This window comes from Myotis davidii, unplaced genomic scaffold (genome assembly GCF_000327345.1).
Source record: "Myotis davidii unplaced genomic scaffold, ASM32734v1 scaffold1934, whole genome shotgun sequence".
Classification (NCBI taxonomy): domain Eukaryota; kingdom Metazoa; phylum Chordata; class Mammalia; order Chiroptera; family Vespertilionidae; genus Myotis; species Myotis davidii.
In genome coordinates, this window is record NW_006285716.1 from 35153 (window position 1) to 55670 (window position 20518).

The 20518-nt window shown below is 40.2% G+C and overlaps 1 long non-coding RNA gene across 1 annotated transcript in view; it reads right to left on the minus strand.

Moving 5' to 3' along the window:
* Positions 1-20518, minus strand: part of LOC107181945 — a 24127-nt gene that overhangs the window by 1665 nt on the left and 1944 nt on the right. The window contains exon 2 of the long non-coding RNA XR_001512658.1: positions 4260-4266. This is a non-coding gene — a long non-coding RNA (uncharacterized LOC107181945). The remainder of the gene's footprint in view (positions 1-4259; positions 4267-20518) is intronic.

The following is a 20518-nucleotide window of genomic DNA, read 5'->3' on the forward strand; positions in this document are numbered from 1 at the left end:
CTGATATTTCTTCAAATAGGTTTTCTAACCCTTGTTCTTCTTTCTGTTGATCTGGCACCCCTATTATTCATATGTTGTTTTGTTTCATGTTGTCCCTTAGCTCCCTTAGACTCTCCTCCTGTCTTTTAATTTTTTCTCCAATTGCAGTTCAGTTTGGGTGTGTTTTGTTTCCCTGTCTTCTAATTCGCTAATTCGGTCCTCCGCTTCTCCTAGTCTACTGTTGAAACTTTCAATGGTGTTTTTTATTGCAGCTATATCACTCTTCATTTCTTCTTGGTTCTTACATAATTTATTGACCTTTTCATCTGTTTCTTCTTCCTTCTTGCATAAGTTGTTGATTTTTTCCTCCATCCTGCATTCTAGGACTCTTAATCTGAATTCTTTTTTTGTCATGCTTCCTGCCTCGGTTTCACTTAGCTGCTTTTCTGGTGAGTCCTCCTTTTCTTTCCTTTGGGGGTTTCTTTGTCTACCCATGTTTGATCTCACGGACAGATCTAGATGTTGAGTCTTTCAGTGGCTCCTCGGGCTGAGGTTGCTCCTCAGGCAGTTGTGGTAGCAGCTGCCCCTCAGTTGACAGCAGCTCCTGTGGTGGGTGCTGTTCACTGCTGTGGTGGTTCCTCTGGCTGGTGGGGGGAGGCTTCACACACAGCTGCTGTTTCTCAGAGAGAGGGTGTGGTGATCAGGAGGCTGCTGTTCCTTGAATGGGGGCGGGCTACACAAGCAGCTGTTACTCCTTCGATTTGTTACTTTTAATCTTCTTAAGGCCTCAGGGCAAGGTGTTTTCCAATAGGGTGTGCCAACTGTCTTCCCCCCAGGCAAGGCAGATGTCTATCTCCCCAGGCAAGGCCGATGTCTATGTGGCTGTGTGAGGGAATGACTAAGCCGAGGAAACTTGGGGTGTCTGCCTTCTGAGCTCTATCCCCCGAGTTCCCAGTGCTGGCCTCTGCTCTCACAGCTCCAGTCCTCTTCGCTCTCCCTCTGCCAGAGCACAAGGTGGGTGGCTCCACAGGGAATGTTTATGCTTTGGCCCTTTAAGAGGGTGCCTGAACTTTCAGCTGCCACTCCCTGGCAGACAGCACCCCACTGCTTTCCACAGCTTGATGCTATGTGGATACCCTCCTCAGCTTGGCGCTCTCTGCTGGGGAGCCCAGCTCTGGGACTAGATCCCAGAATTCTCAGTGGCACCTCCCCCCCGCCCCTGCCGCCCTCCAACGCCAGCTGAGAAAACTCTCTGGGACTTCAGTTTCCCTCTGTGGATCACGTCTCTGCCCCTCCTACCAGTCTCTATGCCAGTTCCACCTTCAGTCCTTGGGTATCAGGGTTCTCTCCTGTGAGTTTTCTGTTGATTATTCAGGAAGCCTTCTTGTATTTCAGTTGTAATTCCAGTTTATTCCTGGGAGCATGGCCATGCAGCATCCTCCTACTCTGCCACCATTTTTAATCTCCTGAGTATGTGATTTTTCTCTCTCAGTTTGTTTATGTGATGTATCACATTAATTGATTTGCAAATATTGTACCAGCCTTGCATCCCTGGAATAAATCCCACTTGGTCGTGGTGTATGATTTTTTTAAATGTATCGCTGGATCCGATTTGCTAATATTTGGTTGAGGATTTTACCATCCATGTTCATCAGGGATATTGGCCTGTAATTCTCTTTCTTTGTAGTGTCGTTATCTGTTTTTGGAATTAGGGTAATGCTGGCCTCATAAAAAGAGGTCGGAAGTGTTCCTTCCTCATGATTTTTTTTTTTGAATAGTTTCAGGAGGATGGGTGTTAGTTCTTCTTTGATTATTTACTAAAACTCCCCTTTGAAGCTCTCCAGACCATGGCTTTTGTTTGCTGGAAGTCTTTTGATTATTGCTTCAATTTCATCAGGAGTTATCAGCCTATTCAGATTTTTCTGATTCTTCCTGATTCAGTTTTGGAAGATTGCATTTATTTAGGAAAGTGTTCATTTCATGCAGGTTGTCCAGTTTGTTGTATTTTTTTTACGATCTTTTGTATTTCTGTGTGGTCAGTTGTTAACTCACCTCTTTCATTTCTGATTTTGTTTATTTGGGTCCTCTCTCTTTGTTTCTTGGTGAGTCTGGCTAGAGGTTCATCAATCTTGTTTATTATTTTAAAGAACCAGTTCTTGGTTTTATTGATTTTTTATATTGCTTTTTATTTGGTCTCTATGTCATTTTTCCCCACTATGATCTTTATAATTTCCTTCCTTCTACTTACTCTGGCCTTTTCTTCTTGCTTTATTTCTAATTTTAATCATATGTTCTATCTTTGAAAATGTTCCATGTGCACTTGAGAAAAATGTATATTTTGTAGCTTTGTGGTGAAATGTTCTGAGTGTCAATTCCATCTGATCTAGTATGTCACTTAGGTTCACTATTTCCTTGTTGATTTTTTTTTGTCTAGAAGACCTATCCAGTGATGTCAGTGAGGTGTTAAAGTCCCCTACTATGATTGTATTGCTGTCAATCTCTCCCTTAAAATCCTCCAGAAGTTTTTGTATATATTTGTATTCAACTGTATTGGGTGCATATATGTTTACCAGAGTTATATCCTCTTGTTGTATTGATCCCTTTAGTACTATGAGGTTGCCTTCAAGATCTCCTATTATGGCTTTCACCTTGAAGCCTATTTTTTCAGATATAAATAATGCTACCCCAGATTTTTTTTTCATTTCCACTTGCTTAGAAATTTTTTCTATCCCTTCATTTTCATTCTGTGTGACCACTTTGTTCTGAGGCGGGTCTCTAGTAGATAGCATATATATGGGTCATATTTTTTTTAATCCATTTAGCTACCATGTGTCTTTTGATTGGAGCATTAAAGCCATTTACATTTAAGGTTATTATTCATAAGTACCTTTTTGCCATTCTTATTTATATCTGTGTTCTTCTTTTTCGATTTCTTCTAATAGCAGTCTCTTTAGCAGTTCTTGCAGTGCTGGTTTGGTGGCAATCAACTCCTTAAGCTTTTTTTTGTTGTTGTTTGTCAGCAAGCTCCTAATTTCACCTTCAATTTTGAATGATAGCCTTGTTAGGCAGAGTAATTTTGGGTTCAGTTTATTGGTTTTCATTACTTTGTATACTACATGCCATTCCCTTATGGCTTGAAGTGTTTCTATTGAGAAGTCAGCTGACCATCTAATGGGAGCTCCCTTGTAGGTAACTTTCTGTCTCTCTCTTGCATCCTTTAAGATTTTCTCTTTGTCTTTAAGGTTTGCTATTTTTATTATGTGCGGAGGTATAGGTCTTTTGGGGTTCATTTTGATTGGGACTCTGTGTTTCCTGAACTTGAGTGACTTTTTTCTTCCCCAAGTCAGGGAAATTTTCTGGCATTATTTCTTCAAACAGGTTTTCTGATCCTTGCTCAGCTTCTTCTCCTTCTAGGAGACCTATAATGTGAAGGTTGTTATGTTTCATGTTGTCTCAGAGCTTCCTTAGACTCTACTACTTTTCATTTTTTCCCATTTGCTTCTCTAAATGGGTGTCTTTTTCTACCTTGTCTTCTAATTCACTGATTAGGTCCTCAGCTTCTTGTAGTCTACTGTTGAATCCTTCCAGGATGTTCTTTATTTCAGCTATGTCACTCCTCATTTCCAAGTGATTCTTATTTAATGTTTCAACCTTTCCTTTCAAGTTTGTGTAGTTCTCATTAAGTCCCTTATAATTCTCATTAAGTTACTTATAATCTCATCAAGTAGCTTGTAGTTCCCACTGAATTGTTTGAGCATCCTTATTACCATTACTCTGAATTTTTTATCTGACAAATTGCTTGTCTTCACATCACTTAGTTCTTTTTCTGGTGATCCCTCCTTTTCTCTCATTTGGGGGTTATTTCTTTGTCTCTCCATTTTTTCTGTCGCTTTGTTTTTGTTTCTGTGTATTAGTTCAAATTGCTATGTCTCCCAGACGCTGTGGGGTGGTCTTATATAGTAGGAGTGGGATGGGGCAGGCTGTATTACATAGGGCATTTTTTGTTTTTTCTTTTCCTGCCCTGCAGCTCCTTGGAGTGGCTAGACCCTCTTAGAAAAAATGGTTGTTTCTGTTTGGTGGCCTATGATGTAATATTCCTGGCTGCTGCTTTGCCACATCTCCTGACAGTGCTTTATCTCAGTGCTGCAGTCTCTTAGATCTCCTAAGCTGGGTACTCTAGGAAAGCCCCTTGCTTAAGTTATTTGGGTTCTCCTATTGTAGTTGTGTGTTGAATGCTATTGTCCTGTTCATGGATGGAGCCTCCTCTCAGGCTGGTTGACTATGTGGCTAACCCCCAATCACATCATGTGGGCTGTTGTGGAGGTGCTGACTGAGCAACATAAAATACAACACAACAAAACATAAAACAAAAGGAAAATATACACAAGACTCCTACAGCACCAACAAAAGCAGCCACCAGAGAAGAGAGAATTAGGAAAGAGAAAAGAGAGCAAGAATGATAGACAGGAAGAAAAAATACAAGGAGAAAAACAAACAAACAAACCAAAAACACAAATAAAAATCAAGAAAAAATGGTTGGGGAAGGACTACGTAGATGCAGAGCTGAAATAAAGGAAATAAGAATAAAGAATTAGAGTAATAGGGGAAGGAAAACAGTTTAAAATAAAGGAGGATGAAAAGCAAAGAAGAAACAATTTTGAAAAGGAAAAAAGATTAGAAAATAAAAGATAAAGAAAAGTGAGAAAGAAAAGAGACAGAAAAAAATTGAGTAGTGAAAAAGAGGAAAAAAATGAATAGGAAAAGGGAAGAAGAAAATTAGGCATTTGAATGAAACAGAGACTAGAATAATAACAAATCAATAAAGCAGATAGATGAAGAAGATAAGTTTAAAAATGGAAAAAAAGAAAGGGAAGAGAAAAAAGAAATGAAAACAAAACTGAAGAAAAATGAATAAAAAAGGAGGAATGAAAAGTGAAGTGGCATTCCTTTTAGCAGAGTTTAGTGCCTCATGGGAGCTCCCTTTGGGTCCTACTCTTCTGTTCTGTCTGCCAAGTCTGGGCTTCCTGTGAGGTACTTAGGTGCTAACCATTCCAGGCACTGTCTTTTGGCTCTCAGCAACCTGCTTGAAGCTCCAAGCAATCCACCAATCCACCAATCCACCATTTGTATCTGTCCCCACAGGCCTTGGCTGCAAGAAGAAGGGACCAATCTGCCCTCTAATGTAGTTTTGTTAGCAGCATGGGATCCAGGGCTGGGTCAGCAAACTTCCCCTTATTCCCGGGCTCCTCCTCTGCCCATCTTTGCCTGCTAGCCAGTTGTCAATTTTAATCGCTCAAAAGTCAGTTTCTGAAAGGACTTTAGGTGAGGGAAGTGCTTGGAATGTGGTGGGAGTTTTTTCCTGTCCCAGGTCTACTCCTCTGCAAGTGGCCCAAAATATTACTCTGCCTTCGGCTGGACAGATATCCTTGTATGGAGACCAGTGCTGGAAACCTGGAGTTTTATCAGCTCTCCCATGCAGGGAAGTGCCAGTTTGGTTCCCAGTATAGTGGGGCAGATGATCCCTCCCTGAATCCAGTCATTGATGCAACTGAGACTGTTCAAACCCGTAGGCTATGCTTCTGCTTATGTTTCCTCTGAAAAAGTCAAAATGCAAGGTGTGGCATGCAGGGCTCCTGAAGGTGGGGCAGGCTGTATTACATAGGGCGTTTTTTGTTTTTTCTTTTCCTGCCCTGCAGCTCCTTGGAGTGGCTAGCTCCTCTTAGAAAAAATGGTTGTTTCTGTTTGGTGACCTATGATGTAATACTCCTGGCTGCTGCTTTGCCACATCTCCCCACAGTGCTTTCTACCCAAGCCTCTCCTTAGGCTCCTTGAGTTTGCGTCTCCCTCCCTGTACCAAAGCCTTGGGTGAGTAGCTGCATATGAAAATTCTTGTGCTCTGGGTTAAAAAACAAAAAATAAAAACCAAGCCCGGCTGGCATGACTAGTCATGGTTCAATTCCCAGTCAGGGCATATGCCCGGGCTGTGGGCTCGATCACAGGTGTGGGGCCAGAATCAATGATTCTCTCTCATCATTGATGTTTCTGTGTCTCTATACCTCTCACTTCCTCTTTGGAATCTATAAAAATATATTTAACCCGCTCCCAAACAAACAAACAAACAAAACTCTCCCCCAAATGAAACTGTGGCTTTCTCTCCTACCAGATCTAGTCTACCGGCTCCAGACTCTGCTATGGCCAGCAACTCTGCAGCCTTTCACAGCTGGATGTTACCTGGCCCGCTGATCTCAGCTCTGGTGCTTCAGCGCTCCCTCCTCTCTTGGCCTGCCACCCCTGGAAGCTGGGTCAGTTCCTCTCACAACCTCACCCTTCCTACCTGTCTCCAGGTGTTTTCTGTCCTTCCTTGATACCAGTTTCCTCTTCAGCTGGACCTCAGTTGGTAATTCCAGGTGAATGTTCTCCAATTTAGTTGTATTACCAGTCTGTTCCTGGGATGAGGTGCATGACAGGTCTGCCTATTCGGCTGCAATTTTCTCCCCTCTCTCAAACACTTATTTTGAGGAATGCTTCATGTATGAATTCGTCTCGTGTTCATCGTTATATTTTGCAAGCAAAGATAAATATGCTTTCAATAGCATACTTTGTCTTAAGTTACTTTTGAGATACTGGAATCCAGTAAAATATTGGCAGTAAAGATTCAAATAAGTTTTAATTGAGAGAGTTAACTCTGAAATTTCATTCTTCTTGAAGGGCAGCCTTGACTATAGTAATTTGGACTGTTATTGTAATATAGATTATTTAAATGTATGTAGTTACAGAGCATATATTTTAATGTGCTTAAAGTCTGTTTATACATTGTAATTACATGCAGAACATCACAAAGTAAATTTTAGGTTGACATGTGAAATTTTATGAATATATATATATATATATATATTTCCTTTTTCTATTTTTCTAGAAGTGATTAATTAGTTTTCCAGCTATAAAGCTTCTATTTTCCTTGTCAATGACAACCTCAAGGCCTCTGAGCTGCCTCTCGCTTGACCTTGGTTTAAAAGCACAAAGAATAGCAACCTTGAAACGGGCATCAACAAGATTCATTCTACAGACAGCAGATGCAGCACAATAGAGAAAAACCACACATTTAATTTCAAGTTTTTACAGAAATTGCTCTCAATACTTCTTCTTCTTAAAGACTTTTAAGTGCAAACATCCTTCATTTCAGAAAGGGGAACGTTGCCATTCTCCCACTTTACACTTGCCAAAGCAGTCGTCTGGAGACTCATCCTCATTGTTCCCTTTGATGGAGAGGGCAGCAGGGGTCACACAATCCTGGGAGAATAACACAGCCGGACACGACCTTTTAGCGGTGCCACTTTCATTGAGCGGATCCTGACTATTAAAGCATGCTGAAAAGCATTTCATTAACATTTGATCAAGGTTAGGAAGCTGTAAAAAAACCCATGCAGTTCAAATGGAGATGCACATACTATTTTCTACTCTAGGGGAGTTCTTTTCCATTGTTGTACACCAGTGTTCATTTGAAGGTGCAGTGTCATGGCTGTCTTTGCCCACAGAATTAAATGGAAGCTGTCTAGTGGAATGGGGTGAAAGGGCAGTGGATAAAGATTGAGCTGGGAACTTGCTCTTTGTTGTTAATCTCTTTTTCCTGCATTATTATCTAAGTCCTAAAATTAAATCACACTTATTAAATTGTTATTTATTATTTTGTTATTCAATAAATATCTTAAAAATTAAACTAAAAGGACTGTTTATAAAATACATGAATATACAAACTCTCCCATTCTCTCATGCATTCTTATAGTTTTCTTACAGGCAAATAAAATTATTCACACTTAGAGCTCTACAGCAGGAAGAGTTACATGCAAAACATGGATAACATATGTGACATAGGGATTAAATTGATGACTATCCTATCTAATAAAAGAGAAACATGCAAATTGACCATAATCCCGACACCCTTCCCATTGGCTAATCAGCAGGATATGCAAATTAACTGCCAACCAAGATGGCAGCCGGCAGCCACGCAGCTGAAGCGAACAGGCTTGCTTGCTCCAGCGACAGAGGAAGCCAACGTTCCTGGCCTGCTGGCCTGCTCTAAGCTACACTCTAAGAAACACTGTTTCAATTATAGAAGCTAAACAAGCTCCAGATGCTGGGACCCCCGTGCCGCCTAAACCCCGCACTGCTAAGCCCCACCCCCAGTCGGGACCCTATGACTATTGGAGAGCACGAAAGTGCCACTGGGCCCTGGGTCGCTGTGGTGATCCGGCCATAGGTAAGTAGAAAAGTGCAGCCTGTAGGCAGCCCCCAGCTGTGCCTGATCTGGGAGCAGGAAAGCAAGCCCAGCCTGCGGGCAGCCCCAAACTTTGCCTGTTCCTCAGTTGCCATGGTGATCCTGGAGCAGAAAAGCAAGCCCGGCCTGTGGGCAGCTCCAAGCTGGGCCTGCTCCCCGGTCGCTGTGGCAATCCGGAAGCAGGAAAGCCCGGCTTGCAACCAGCGTCCCTATCCTGGCCATAGCTCAAGGGAGAGTACAACATACAGTGGAGGCCAGGAGCCTGAGAGATCAACACAGAGGGGCTCCTGCTCCAAGCCTCCATGGTGTGGCTGGGGGCAGGCCCCCAGCAGACACACACACACACAAACACAGTGCCTGCTCTGAGCCTCCAATGTGGCTGGGGGCAGACCCCCAGGGGACACACACACACACACACACACACACGGGACTCCTGCTCCAAGCCTCTGCTTCCAGACTGTGGCCATCAGTAGGACATCCACTGAGGGCTTCCAGACTGTGAGAGGGGCAGGCTGGGCTGAGGGAACCCCACCCCCCAGTGCATGAATTTCGTGCACCAGGCCTCTAGTTTCAAAATATTTGGAAAATTAAAGATGTATAGAGAGTCTTTCTTTTTTTCTATGGCAATGGTATCTTGGTCAATGTTTAATGCCTGGCTCCCTTGGGGAAAAAAAAGCCAGAATGCAGATTGGTGCAACCACTAGGAAAAACAGTGTGGAGGTTCCTCAGAAAACTAAAAATAGGATTGCCTTATAACCCAGCAATTCCACTTCTGGAAACATATCCCAAAACCCCCAAAACACAGATTTAAAAAATATGTGCACCCCTATGTTCATTGCAGCATTATTTATAATAGCCAAGATAAGACCTCGAGGGTATTATGCTAATTGATATAAGTCAGACAGAGAAAGACAAATACCAATGACCTCATTTATATGTGAAATCTAAAGAACAAAATAAACAAACAAAACAGAAACAGACTCATAGATACAGAGAATGGATTGACAGTTGACAGAAGGAGGGGTTTGGGGAACTGGGTAAAAAAAGGTGAAGGGATTAAGAAGTACTAATGGGTAGTTACAAAATAGGCATGGGGATGTAAGGTAAAGCATAGCAATAGCATAGATGGACCTAGAGGATATTATGCTAAGTAACATAAGTCAAACTGAGAAAGACAAGGACCATATGATTTTACTTATATGTGGAATCTAAAGAACAAAATAAATGAACACACAAAATAAAAACAGAGTCATAGATACAGAGAACAGACTGACAGTTGTCAGGGGTAGAGGGAGTGGTTAAAAAAGGTGCACAAAAAAAGAATTACCAATTGGTAGTTACAGAATAGTCACAGAGGTGTAAATTACAGCCTAGGAAGTATAGTCAATAATATTGTAATAACTATGTATGGGGCCAGGTGGGTACTTGAAACATCAGGGGGACCACTCTGTAAAATGCATGATTGTTTAACCACTGTGCTATGCATTTGAAACTAATATAGAATAATATTGAATGTAAACTGTCATTGAAAAAAATAAGTTTGGAATCAGCAAAAAAGCTTAGATTCATAGTGTTTGCAGAATCCTGTGGTATAAATACTGATATCATGCCTATTCCAAGCTCCTGTTGAAATGTCACTGAAGCCTAGATTTTAGGGCAGCTGGGAAGACATGCACACAGTCAGCTCTCGCAAGCAGAGATGCTAGCAGCTCCAGCACTACACTGTCTTAATATCTTGCATCCGACTCTTTCCTTCCACTTGACCACCCATTTCAGACCTTTATTACTGCTTGCCTAAAACATTATAATAATAGAATGTAATAATCTCTTTGCCTCTTCTGTTTCTCAGCACTCGCTCACTGTTTTTATCAGTCGATTAATTAAAACCATACTGAGGCTCTCTGAGCAATTCCCTGGGACAGGCACTTTGGATTTGTAAGAATATAATTCGTGGTCACTCCCTGCACATTGCTTGCAAGCATGCTGGAGAGACAAAGACATTCTGAAAATTCAAAATGGCATGAGACAAATATCAAAGGAGTGGTTCCAATACAAATTGTTCTAGCGTGTCAGAGGAAGAAAGTGTGAGAATGGAATGTTAATAGTTAAAAAAATGTGGGGGAGATTTTAGAGGTAGAGCTTCTGATTCACTTCTTGTTCCTGAAGAGTTTTCTGCTTTATTCTTTATTTTTAAAATCCTCACCCACAGATATTTTTTCCATTGATTTTTAGAGAGAATGGAAGAGAGGGGGAAAGACAGAGAGAAACATTGATGTGAGAGAAACACATTGATTGGTTGCCTCCTGTACATGCCCTGATCAGGGCCTGGGCCGGGGAAGAGCCTGCAACTGAGGTACGTTCCCTTGACCAGAATCGAATCCAGGACCCTTCAGTCCGCAGGCCGATGCTCTATCCACTGACCTAAACCAGCTAGGGTGAGACTTTTCTGCTTTATACATGGGAAGTGGGGCCTACTTTCCAGTATAAATGCTGAGTATGCTAGTCACTTGATTTCCTAGCAGGCCCTGCAGCTAGCATACAGACAGGTGACCTCAGCTCAACCAACTAGGTACACCTATCCCAAAGTTTTAATCTGGAACATGTGCACAATAGAAGGCACGACTTAGACTATATTTTGTAGATGAGCAGTAGCTGAAGCACCAGCAGCCATGCCAGCCCTGCTGAGAGGCCATAAAAACAGTGATGCTATTGGTAAGGTCCGGGGTCCTGTGTCCCAGTGTAGTGCAGTGGTGATGGTGTGAATTCTGAATCCAGTTTATAAGAGCACACATGTTGCTCTTGCTAGATTTATGGGTTATGATCTGACTATGGCCCTGGCTTCCACACAGCCTCCAGTTTCCTATCTTCGTTTACTCACCTTCCTTGTTATTGTATTGCTAGAGGCCCAGTGCATGAATTCATGCACAGGTGGGGTCTCTTGGCCTGGCCGGTGATTGGGTCCAATCAAGGCTGTCTTGCCTAGTCCCAATTGTGGCTGATCAGGGGTGGCTGGTTGAGGGAAGGAACCACAGGAGGTTGGCTGGCTGCAGGAGGTTGGCTGTGGAAGCGCACTCACCAGGGAGCAGCTCCTGCATTGAGCGTATGCCTCCTGGTGATCAGTGCACGTCATAGCAACCAGTCGACCGGTCGTTCCGTTGACTGGTCATAACTGTAGCTTAGTCTTTTATTTGTTTATTTTTAAAATATATTTTATTGATTTTTGAGCCAAACCAGTTAGGGCAAGCTTATTCTTTTATATATATAGTTGGTAAGCCTGCCAGGGCTCCTCTATGCATGCTTGCAACTAAGGAATCCTGACTGATATTTGGGGGGCAGGAAGACTGCCTAAGCAAAATGAGGAAAGTAAAGTCAGGAGTCCCAAGTAATTGCTAAATTCTTCAACAGCTAAACAAATGTTGAAGGATAAATTCTACCTTCTGTAGTCTACTTTGGTTCTCTTTTAACTGTACTCTGCTGATCTAAATATACTGTGAACTGTACTATGGATATCCTACCTCTACACCTTTGCTCATTCAGTTCCATCTCCACAGAATGCTCCCTTTTCCCCATTTAGGTTTACCTATTTTTAAATATCTAGCTGAAATATTTTATCTGTCAAATCTTCCTAGACTACACTGACCCATTAAAATCTCTTCTCTGTATATGCAGAACAGTTAGTGGCATTCCTAAGCATTTAGGCTGGATATTCTGATACTCTGTATGCGAATATATCATTCAGCAAATATTCACTCCCTACCTCTGCCATGGTGGGCAGAGAATACTTTCTTCCTCATAGATACCATTATTGGTCATGTGGCTTGTCTTGGCCAATGGAATATGCACAGAAGTCTAAGTGTGTGTTGGCAGTTTGGCTGGCTTCTTGGGGTCTAGGGATTCACCATGAGAAGATCATACCTTAGCTAGCTGCACTGGATGTTAGGTATGACTCCAGCTTGGAATGAATCCTGAATGGCCAGAACAGTATACCTTTGAGTGAAAAAATGCCTGCTGTTTTATATCGCTGAGATTTTGAGGTTGTTTATTACATAGCCTTATTTCAGAAATTGCTGATACACCATCTTTCACTTCTACATTTTCATGTGTCTGTTCCTTTTTAAAAAAGAATATTTCTTGATTTTGTGAGAGTGAGAGAGAGAAGGTAACATCGATTTGTTGTTCCACTTACTTATGCATTGGTTGATTCTTGTATGTACCCTGAGAGAGGATCAACATACCTACAACCTTGGTGTAGTGAGACAATGCTCTAACCAACTGAGCTACTTGGATCTTTTTTGTTCTAACTAGACTATACATTCTTCAGAACAATAATCACACTTTATTATTCTTTTATATGCACACACCCAAAACGATGAAAGAATGATACATTTGGTAAACATATATTTATTCATTCATTTATTCACGAGTATTTATTGAACCCCTACTTTGTTCCATAAGCCATTTTTTCCATATGTAAGGGATAAAGGTAAAATTTACCATTCTTGTATTGTAAGAATGGATAGGCTGATGATTGAAGGAGACAAGAAAATGATGTAAAGGTAGTAGATAAATGCAATGACAGAGGAGTACACAGAAACCCAGTGGAAGAACAGTGATGGCTAGCTCACTTGATTTGGTACTGGGTTGCCAAGTAGAAATAGTGGATAGTAGCATGTTAACAAAGGCTTCTGGAAGGAGGTGTATTTAAACTGTGTCTTAAGGGATAAATAGGAGTTATCCAGATGCAGACGATGAAGGACATTCCAGACTGAGGAACAGCACATGTAAAGCCACAGAGGAGTGAGAAAGCCTGGCATGTTTGGGAAACTGTATGTAATTCAGTGAGCCTTTGACCTTCATTTGTGTGGGGAAATGATCTGGCTTTTAAGTGCCTCCCAAGCATTTTCTGCTTAAGAGGGTTCATATGATATACCAGAAATAAGGAGGTGTGGTGCTTCTTGCTTTGTTCTTCTTTTTTAGGTTTCTTTGGCTATTTGGGGTCTTTTGTGGTTCCATATAAATTTTAGGATTGTTTTTCCCCAATTCTGTAAAAAATGCCATTGAAATCTTGATAGAGATCACATTAAATTTGTAGATGGATTTGGGTCTTATGGATATTTTAACAATAATAATTCTTCCAACCCATGAACATAAGATACCTTGCCATTTATTTGTGTCTTCTTCAATTGCTTTCATCAATATCTTGTAGTTTTCTGTATAAAGGCCTTTCACCTCCTTGGTTAAATTTATTCTTAAATATATTATGTTTTGATTCTGTTGTGAATGGGATTGTTTTTTTTTTCTTTATTTTTCAGATAAAACAATATTTCCTGGCAATCAATCCATATTAGGCACACAAATCTCACACCATGATACTCAGAGAGATTCTTAGAGCCACTGCCATGGTATGGAGCAAAGAAGCCTCACGTAGAGGTTACAGCAGTATTGATTAGGCATGTCAGAGATATATGTGATTGAATAATAATAATTGCTAATACTATTGAGCTCTAACTACCTTCTTGACACTGTTCTTAGTACTATATATATGTTATTTCATTCAATCATCACAATAAACCTGTAAGATAAGTACTATTATTATTCTCATTTAACAGGTGAAGAAACTGAGGCAAAGGAGGTTTAAGGAACTTGCTCAAGGTCACATGTTCAATGGTGGTTAGCCAGATTCAAACCCAAACAGTGTGTTGCTGTGTGCTTAACCTTTATTCACTACTGCTTCCAATCCCTAACTGGTTTGGCTCAGTGGATAGAGCATTGGCCTGGGGACTGAAGGGTCCCAGGGTTGATTCTGGTCAAGGGCATGTACCTTGGTTGCGGGCACATCCCCAGTAGGGAGTGTGCAGAAGGCAGCTGATCGATGTTTCTCTCTCATTGATGTTTCAAACTCTCTATCCCTCTCCGTCTCCCTTCCTCGCTGTAAAAAAATCAATAAAATATATTTTAAAAAAATACTGCCTCCAAAATGAGCGTATATGAACATTAAAAGCACTGTTTGAATTAACACAAAAAAGGGTCATACTCAAAACATGGATCAAATTTAAATTTCTTAATATTCATTTCGAAGGGGGAAAAATGAAAGTTTTACTCTATACTGCCTTTCAGAAGCCCAAAGGAAGGCAATGTAGACCTGAAAGTGACTAATTAAATTCCTATCATCTTATAATAAGTAAAGAACCCATTGTATTATTACTGATATGGCTAACACTAAGTCTGGTGGCTAAGAGGCCATGAATGCTTACCCAATACAGTGAAAAATTGCTCTGAAGTAAGTTGAAGGAATCAATTCCACTGTTAGTTTAGTCAAGAAGCTAAATTAAGATTAATCTGAAGCCACACAATTTGAAAGACTCTCAAAACATCTCATTTTCAAGGCCAAAATATTTTGTGAGGGATGATAATCAAAGCTTTCACTTTCATCTTTAAAATACAATTATTAACTTTTTATTTTATTTGATTAGTATGTTTTGAGAACATAATGATTTTCATGTTGCTATGGAGCTGGAGTAGAAAACCTGAAGATGCGTTCCATATTCTCTAGTCCGATCATGTCAAACTCGCGGCCCGTGGGCCGCATACGGCTCACAACGAATATTTTTGTGGCCCAGCCAATATAATGGTATGTAAGAAACATTTTAATAAAAATTTCATAACTTATTTTTATAATATCCTGTTATACATAATTATTAATAACAAACTACAACGTTTGCAAATGACTGATTACTCTAATAGTGTTGCATTCACTTCCCTTACACGCCTTACGCACAGGCGCACCATTTTTCTATTAAAATTGAAGCTTTTGGTTTTTTTTGTGGCCCACATAAACCTTGTTTATTTGGCCCGTGTTAGCCTTTGAGTTTGATATGCTTGCTCTAGTCCAATTGTTCTCAACATTTTTTTCTGTCTCAACAATGACCTCATGAATGAACATTCTCCAATATGAGTTCCTAACTCACTCACTATAACTATTCTTTCTCTACTCATTTGGTAGGCAAATGCATGAGAGTGCTGTTCTTATAGAAATAAACTCAAACCTCTTGTCTTTATAATAAATATATCACTCATGGGCAATACCTTTTGTTAGTGAATAGTCTGCCTTATTAGCTTTCTCCCTTAGCTCAAAGGTGGGATCTTGGAAACTATGTTTCCCAGAGTCTCGTAGTCACAGGTTTTCAATTAGATTTCACCAATGAGAAGCATCTGCATGCTATCTGGAAGCTGGAAGAGTTGGGGAAGTCATCCACTGCCATATTGCTGTCCCAGATCATCATCATAGAAGACAAGAACGCTGAGGGTCCCAGAGCAATTTTTCTTTGTCCTAGCCCATAAATCACCACTTCGGCTCACAGTCCATTGGGTAGGTCTAGTCAGTTTGGCTCTGTCCAGTTGCAAGGTGGCCAGGAAATATAGGTGAAAACATGAATGTTTGGTAAGAATTACATGTTTGTGCACAAAGGGGTGTTACTTTATATACTTGATGTATTTATATTCATGTAATTACACAAAGGGGTGGTACTTTATATATTTGATGTATTTATATTCATGTCATTTGGATCACTAATGAGTCCAAAGGAAGTAGGAAGGTATGGGTTGGAATGTACATGAGCTCTTGAATAAAGCCAGTGAGGTAACAATAGTGGGTGAAAGGAATTAAGACAATGGGTAAGAAACAAGAGGAAGTAGAATAGACTGGGTAGAGGGCATGAGCCTGGAAGGTGTCACAGTGCTCCAGGGGTTATAAGGAGTCAATGATAGTTGACAGGAAGGATGGGGAAGAAGCCACATGGGTCTTATAAATAAGTCTTAGCTGATCATCTGAACCCAGGAGAATATCTGTTAGTGTTCCTGATTTATGTGAGGTTGTACCATAAAACAAGATATGTTTTTAAATGGCCATAACAAATTGGAACAATGAGCCTTAAAGGATATTTTCTTTTTCCAAAAGGAGGGGCCTTTTTAAGAAACATTATAGAAGTCATGGGGCATTTTTATTAAATATTAAAGTAATATGTAAGCATATGAAAAAGAAACCGACAACCTCCCACAAAGCCTAACCCCAAATAGAGCTATTGATAATGGATGTTATCTATTGTGCATATAAGTAAACACAGGGATATGCAGACCACATACACTGTTCTGTAATCTATTTTAAAATATTACATCACAAAAAAATATTACATCACTACCTCTTTCCTTGCCATTGCATATGGGTATACCTCATGCTTTTCAAAGATGGCAGGATATTACACACTAAGGATTACCATAATTGATTCAGCCAATCCTCTGAGAATAGACATGTGTTTTGTTTCATTCTCTTGCTATTACAGAAATGCTGTAAAAACATTTTGAGCATATACATCTTTGTGCACATACTAAAGTATATCTATAGGATAAATTTGGGGTCAAAGAGTATGTGCATTGAAATTATTACATATATTGACTATTGCTCTTCAAAAATATTGCACTAATTTCTATTCCCAACTGAAGGACTTGTATGCATGTATATAGGCATAACCAATGGACACAAGACACTGAGGGGTGGGGGTGAGGGCATGTTCTGGCGGGTAGAGGAGGCTAAGGGGAGGTCAATGGGGAAAAAAGGAGACATACGTACTACTATTTGTAATACTTTAAACAATAAAATAAAATTTTAAAAAAAGTGAATTGCATTTTTAGGAATCCATTCTACAAATTTCTCACTCAAGAGCTCATGCAACCAGCAAAATAAACACTTGTGGACGTTTTGGGCAATTAATAGAGGGTAAAAGTGGCAACTCAGCAACATTCATGATACTTCAGAGTAACATTTTTCCACAGTCCACATAAAGTATGTATAAGTAGTCTCTGATTGGCATAGAAGATCCCAAGAGCCTGAGGCGTTGGTAAGGGTAGTTTTGATTGTGCTTTGTTGCAGTTCTTTTCTTCTCAAATGTAGGAAGAACCACCTTTAGAATTTCCATTTATGTCAGTGGAGGTAAGAACTGACAGATCCTGAGACTTAGAAGTACATCATTGGCTTTACTTTGCTAAATTTGTGTGATATTATTACCACCTCTATCTTGTGAGTAAGGATAACCATTGTTGAATCCATTAAAAAAAATGACAACCTTTTGAGGAACTATACCTGTTTTAGAGACAACCCAACCCAACCTTAGGCAGATCAAGTTCCTTACAGTAATTTCACAATTTGGTAGTGGTAGAATGAAAATCTAACCTAAAGACTTCTGATAATAAACCCCATGCTCTTTCTGGGCCGTCCAAATCTGATTTTGAATTTATTCTAAATTATGGCTAGACCCTAAACATATTCTGATGAGATCCTTTGACTAAAGCATAAAATCTGTGTATTTATTTGGCTTTTAAAAATTATACTTTATTCAAATTTTACATAACGTTTTAACATTACTCAGACTTCTGTACTTTTCAGAGAGACCTCAATAGTTTCTTTCCCCTCTAAAAATCAGAAACTTGAATCCAGAAGTATAAACAATATCTAAGATTACATCAAAATTTCCAAACTCATGATATTCAAATAGGTTCTAAACTGAGTACACACAGTCTTCCTATGCTCTCTTTGAAATCTGTTTATTGGCATGTGAGTTTTTTTTCTCTTCCTCATTTTTTTCATATCTCATCTGGTGACAAAGGCGGTTAATATTATCTTCCTGATATTGTCAAATGTTTATATTTAAATTTTTTTTCCAAAATAGCATGGACTTTCTCTTCTGACTCATTTTTCTTTTTTTATTCTCCTTTTTCTTTGTTTCTCTCACATTTTTCCTTTGCTATATTACATTTCTCTAAGAACTGAACCTAGCATTATAATTTTTAATGCAACATCACTGACATATTTTAAATCATTAGCAACTTTGTAAAATAATTTCTTATTATATCTAGAGACAGTGACAAGCATATCAAACTCAAAGACTAATACGGACCAAATAAATGAGGCATGTGGCCCGCAGGCCACGAGTTTGACATGCTTGGTGTAAGTGGTTAGAAAGTATTTGATTGAAGTTACACAGAGTGTATATTGGGTAGCATTTCTTAGTGGGGAAGCTACAAAGCCCCTTAGAGAAAAATGCCTATCCTGAACTGTAAGCAACTTGAAGCAATGGACAGCATTTAAGTCATCAGGTGGATCCCCAGTCTAAAACAATGCAAGGCTCATAATAGAAAGTCTATAAATATTTGTTGAATAAGTGTAGTTATTAGGCAATCCATTAACCTCCATGCCCAGGACTTCTGTACAGCTTCTCCAAGGCCTTGAAGATAACTGATTACACATGCCTGGAGACTTATGATGTGCATGATAACTCTGCCTATTATGACCTTAGTCATTTATATAAATAAAACCCTAATATATAAATAGACCGAATGGTGGAACAACCGAACAAATGAACAACTGGTCACTATGATGCTCACTGACCACCAGGAGGCATGCGTGGAACATGGCGGGCCTTGGCAGCAGGAAGCAGAGCACGAAATATGGCAGACATCGGCTGTAGTGGGATGGTGGAGCAGGTGAGCGGGGGTGCCAGACCAAGGCAGGGTGCTGGTCGCTGTCATCAGGGCGTGCCTCTAGTGGTTACTGAAAATTCTTTGCTCCCCACGCCATGGTCCCGCTGAGCACTTGTACCCCCGCTCACACCCGCTGCTGGCTCTGGTTCCAATCGCTCCGTGCCATCAGCAGGTGTGAGTGGGGCTGATGCCATCAGCAAGTGGGAGCAGCGGCAGCAGGAGCAGAGTTGCCGGCAGACAGGGGACCAGGGGCCGCAGCAGGAGGAGCCGGGCGGGGCTGCAGAGGATGGGCCGAGACCTACCCCTGTGCTTACTACAGCCTCCCGGCCCACAGTTTCTTTCAAGGTGCACTGGGCCCCTAGTATTTTATAATATACAGAGCCATAACCTGAAATAGTTTTCTCACAATCTGGCCTATGGCGGAAAGGCCAGAATGATGGGTCACTATGATGCACACTGACCATTAGGGGGCAGACGCCCAACGCAAGAGCTGCTCCCTGGTGGTCAGTGCACTCCCACAGGGGGAGCGGCACTCAGCCAGAAGCCGGGCTCATGGCTGGTGAGTCCAGGGTCGGTGGCAGGAGCCTCTCCTCCTGCCTCCATGGAAGTGCTAAGGAGCAGTGAGCTGAGTGGTAAGGAGCAGCGAGCAGGCCGGCAGTAAGGAGCAAGGGGCCCCAGACTGCGAGAGGGCACAGGTTGGGCTGAGAGACCCCCCTCAGTGCACTGGGTCTCTAGGTACTTCATAATACTTAAACTGAATCTATTGAGATTATCTGTGCTTTCCACTTTGTTCTATTGACCCAGAATTTCTATTTTAGGCATTATTGAATAGAAACATGTACATATGTGCACCAAGAGACATGTATGAGAATGCTCAAAACAACATTATTCTTATTAATCTCCAACTGGAAACCACCAAAATGTCATAATCATGGTATATTATAATGGAATATTGTACAGCAATGGAAATGAATAGCTATATACAGTACTGTGGATACTTGCTAAAATTGAGAAAGAAACTAACACAAAAGTTTAAGTACTATAAGATTGCACATATATAACGTTTTAAAAAGGTAAAATCAGACTATAGTGTTAGAAAAAAGGATACTGATTATTTTTGGGGAAAAGCTTAGGTTAAGGATTATGAGGAGAATGGAGGGGTTTTTTGTTGTACTGGTAATTGTCTAGCTCTTGATTTGGGTGGTGGTTACATGGGTGTGTTTTTTTTTTTGTGACTATCAATGTGTAAAATTCTGATTTGTAAAATTAAATACATTTGTATACAAGTACAAAGACATCTGTACTGGAAGGATAGACATTTTGGGACCCTTTAGGCAGGATTGAAAAGAAAAATAAAAGTGCCATTCATAAGTGATATTGTATATACATAGACATTTCAAAAAAATTAGTAAATTAGTAAAATTCAAATGATTTTTGGATATAAAATCAACATTAAAATTCAACTATATTGCTTATAAAATCAAATGATTCTTTGTACTAACGACTAACAGAAAATAAAAAGACATTTATAATTAAAAACTTTTAGTACCTAGGAATAAATCTAACCTTCCATTCTCTAAATTTAATGAGAGAAATTAAAGAAGATTCCAATAAATAAAATGGCATATCATTCATGGATGGAGTAGCTAGATATTGTGTGTGTGTGCATCTGTAAATATATATATGAAAAAATTCTAATTTTTAATTATAAATGTCTTTTTATTTTCTGTT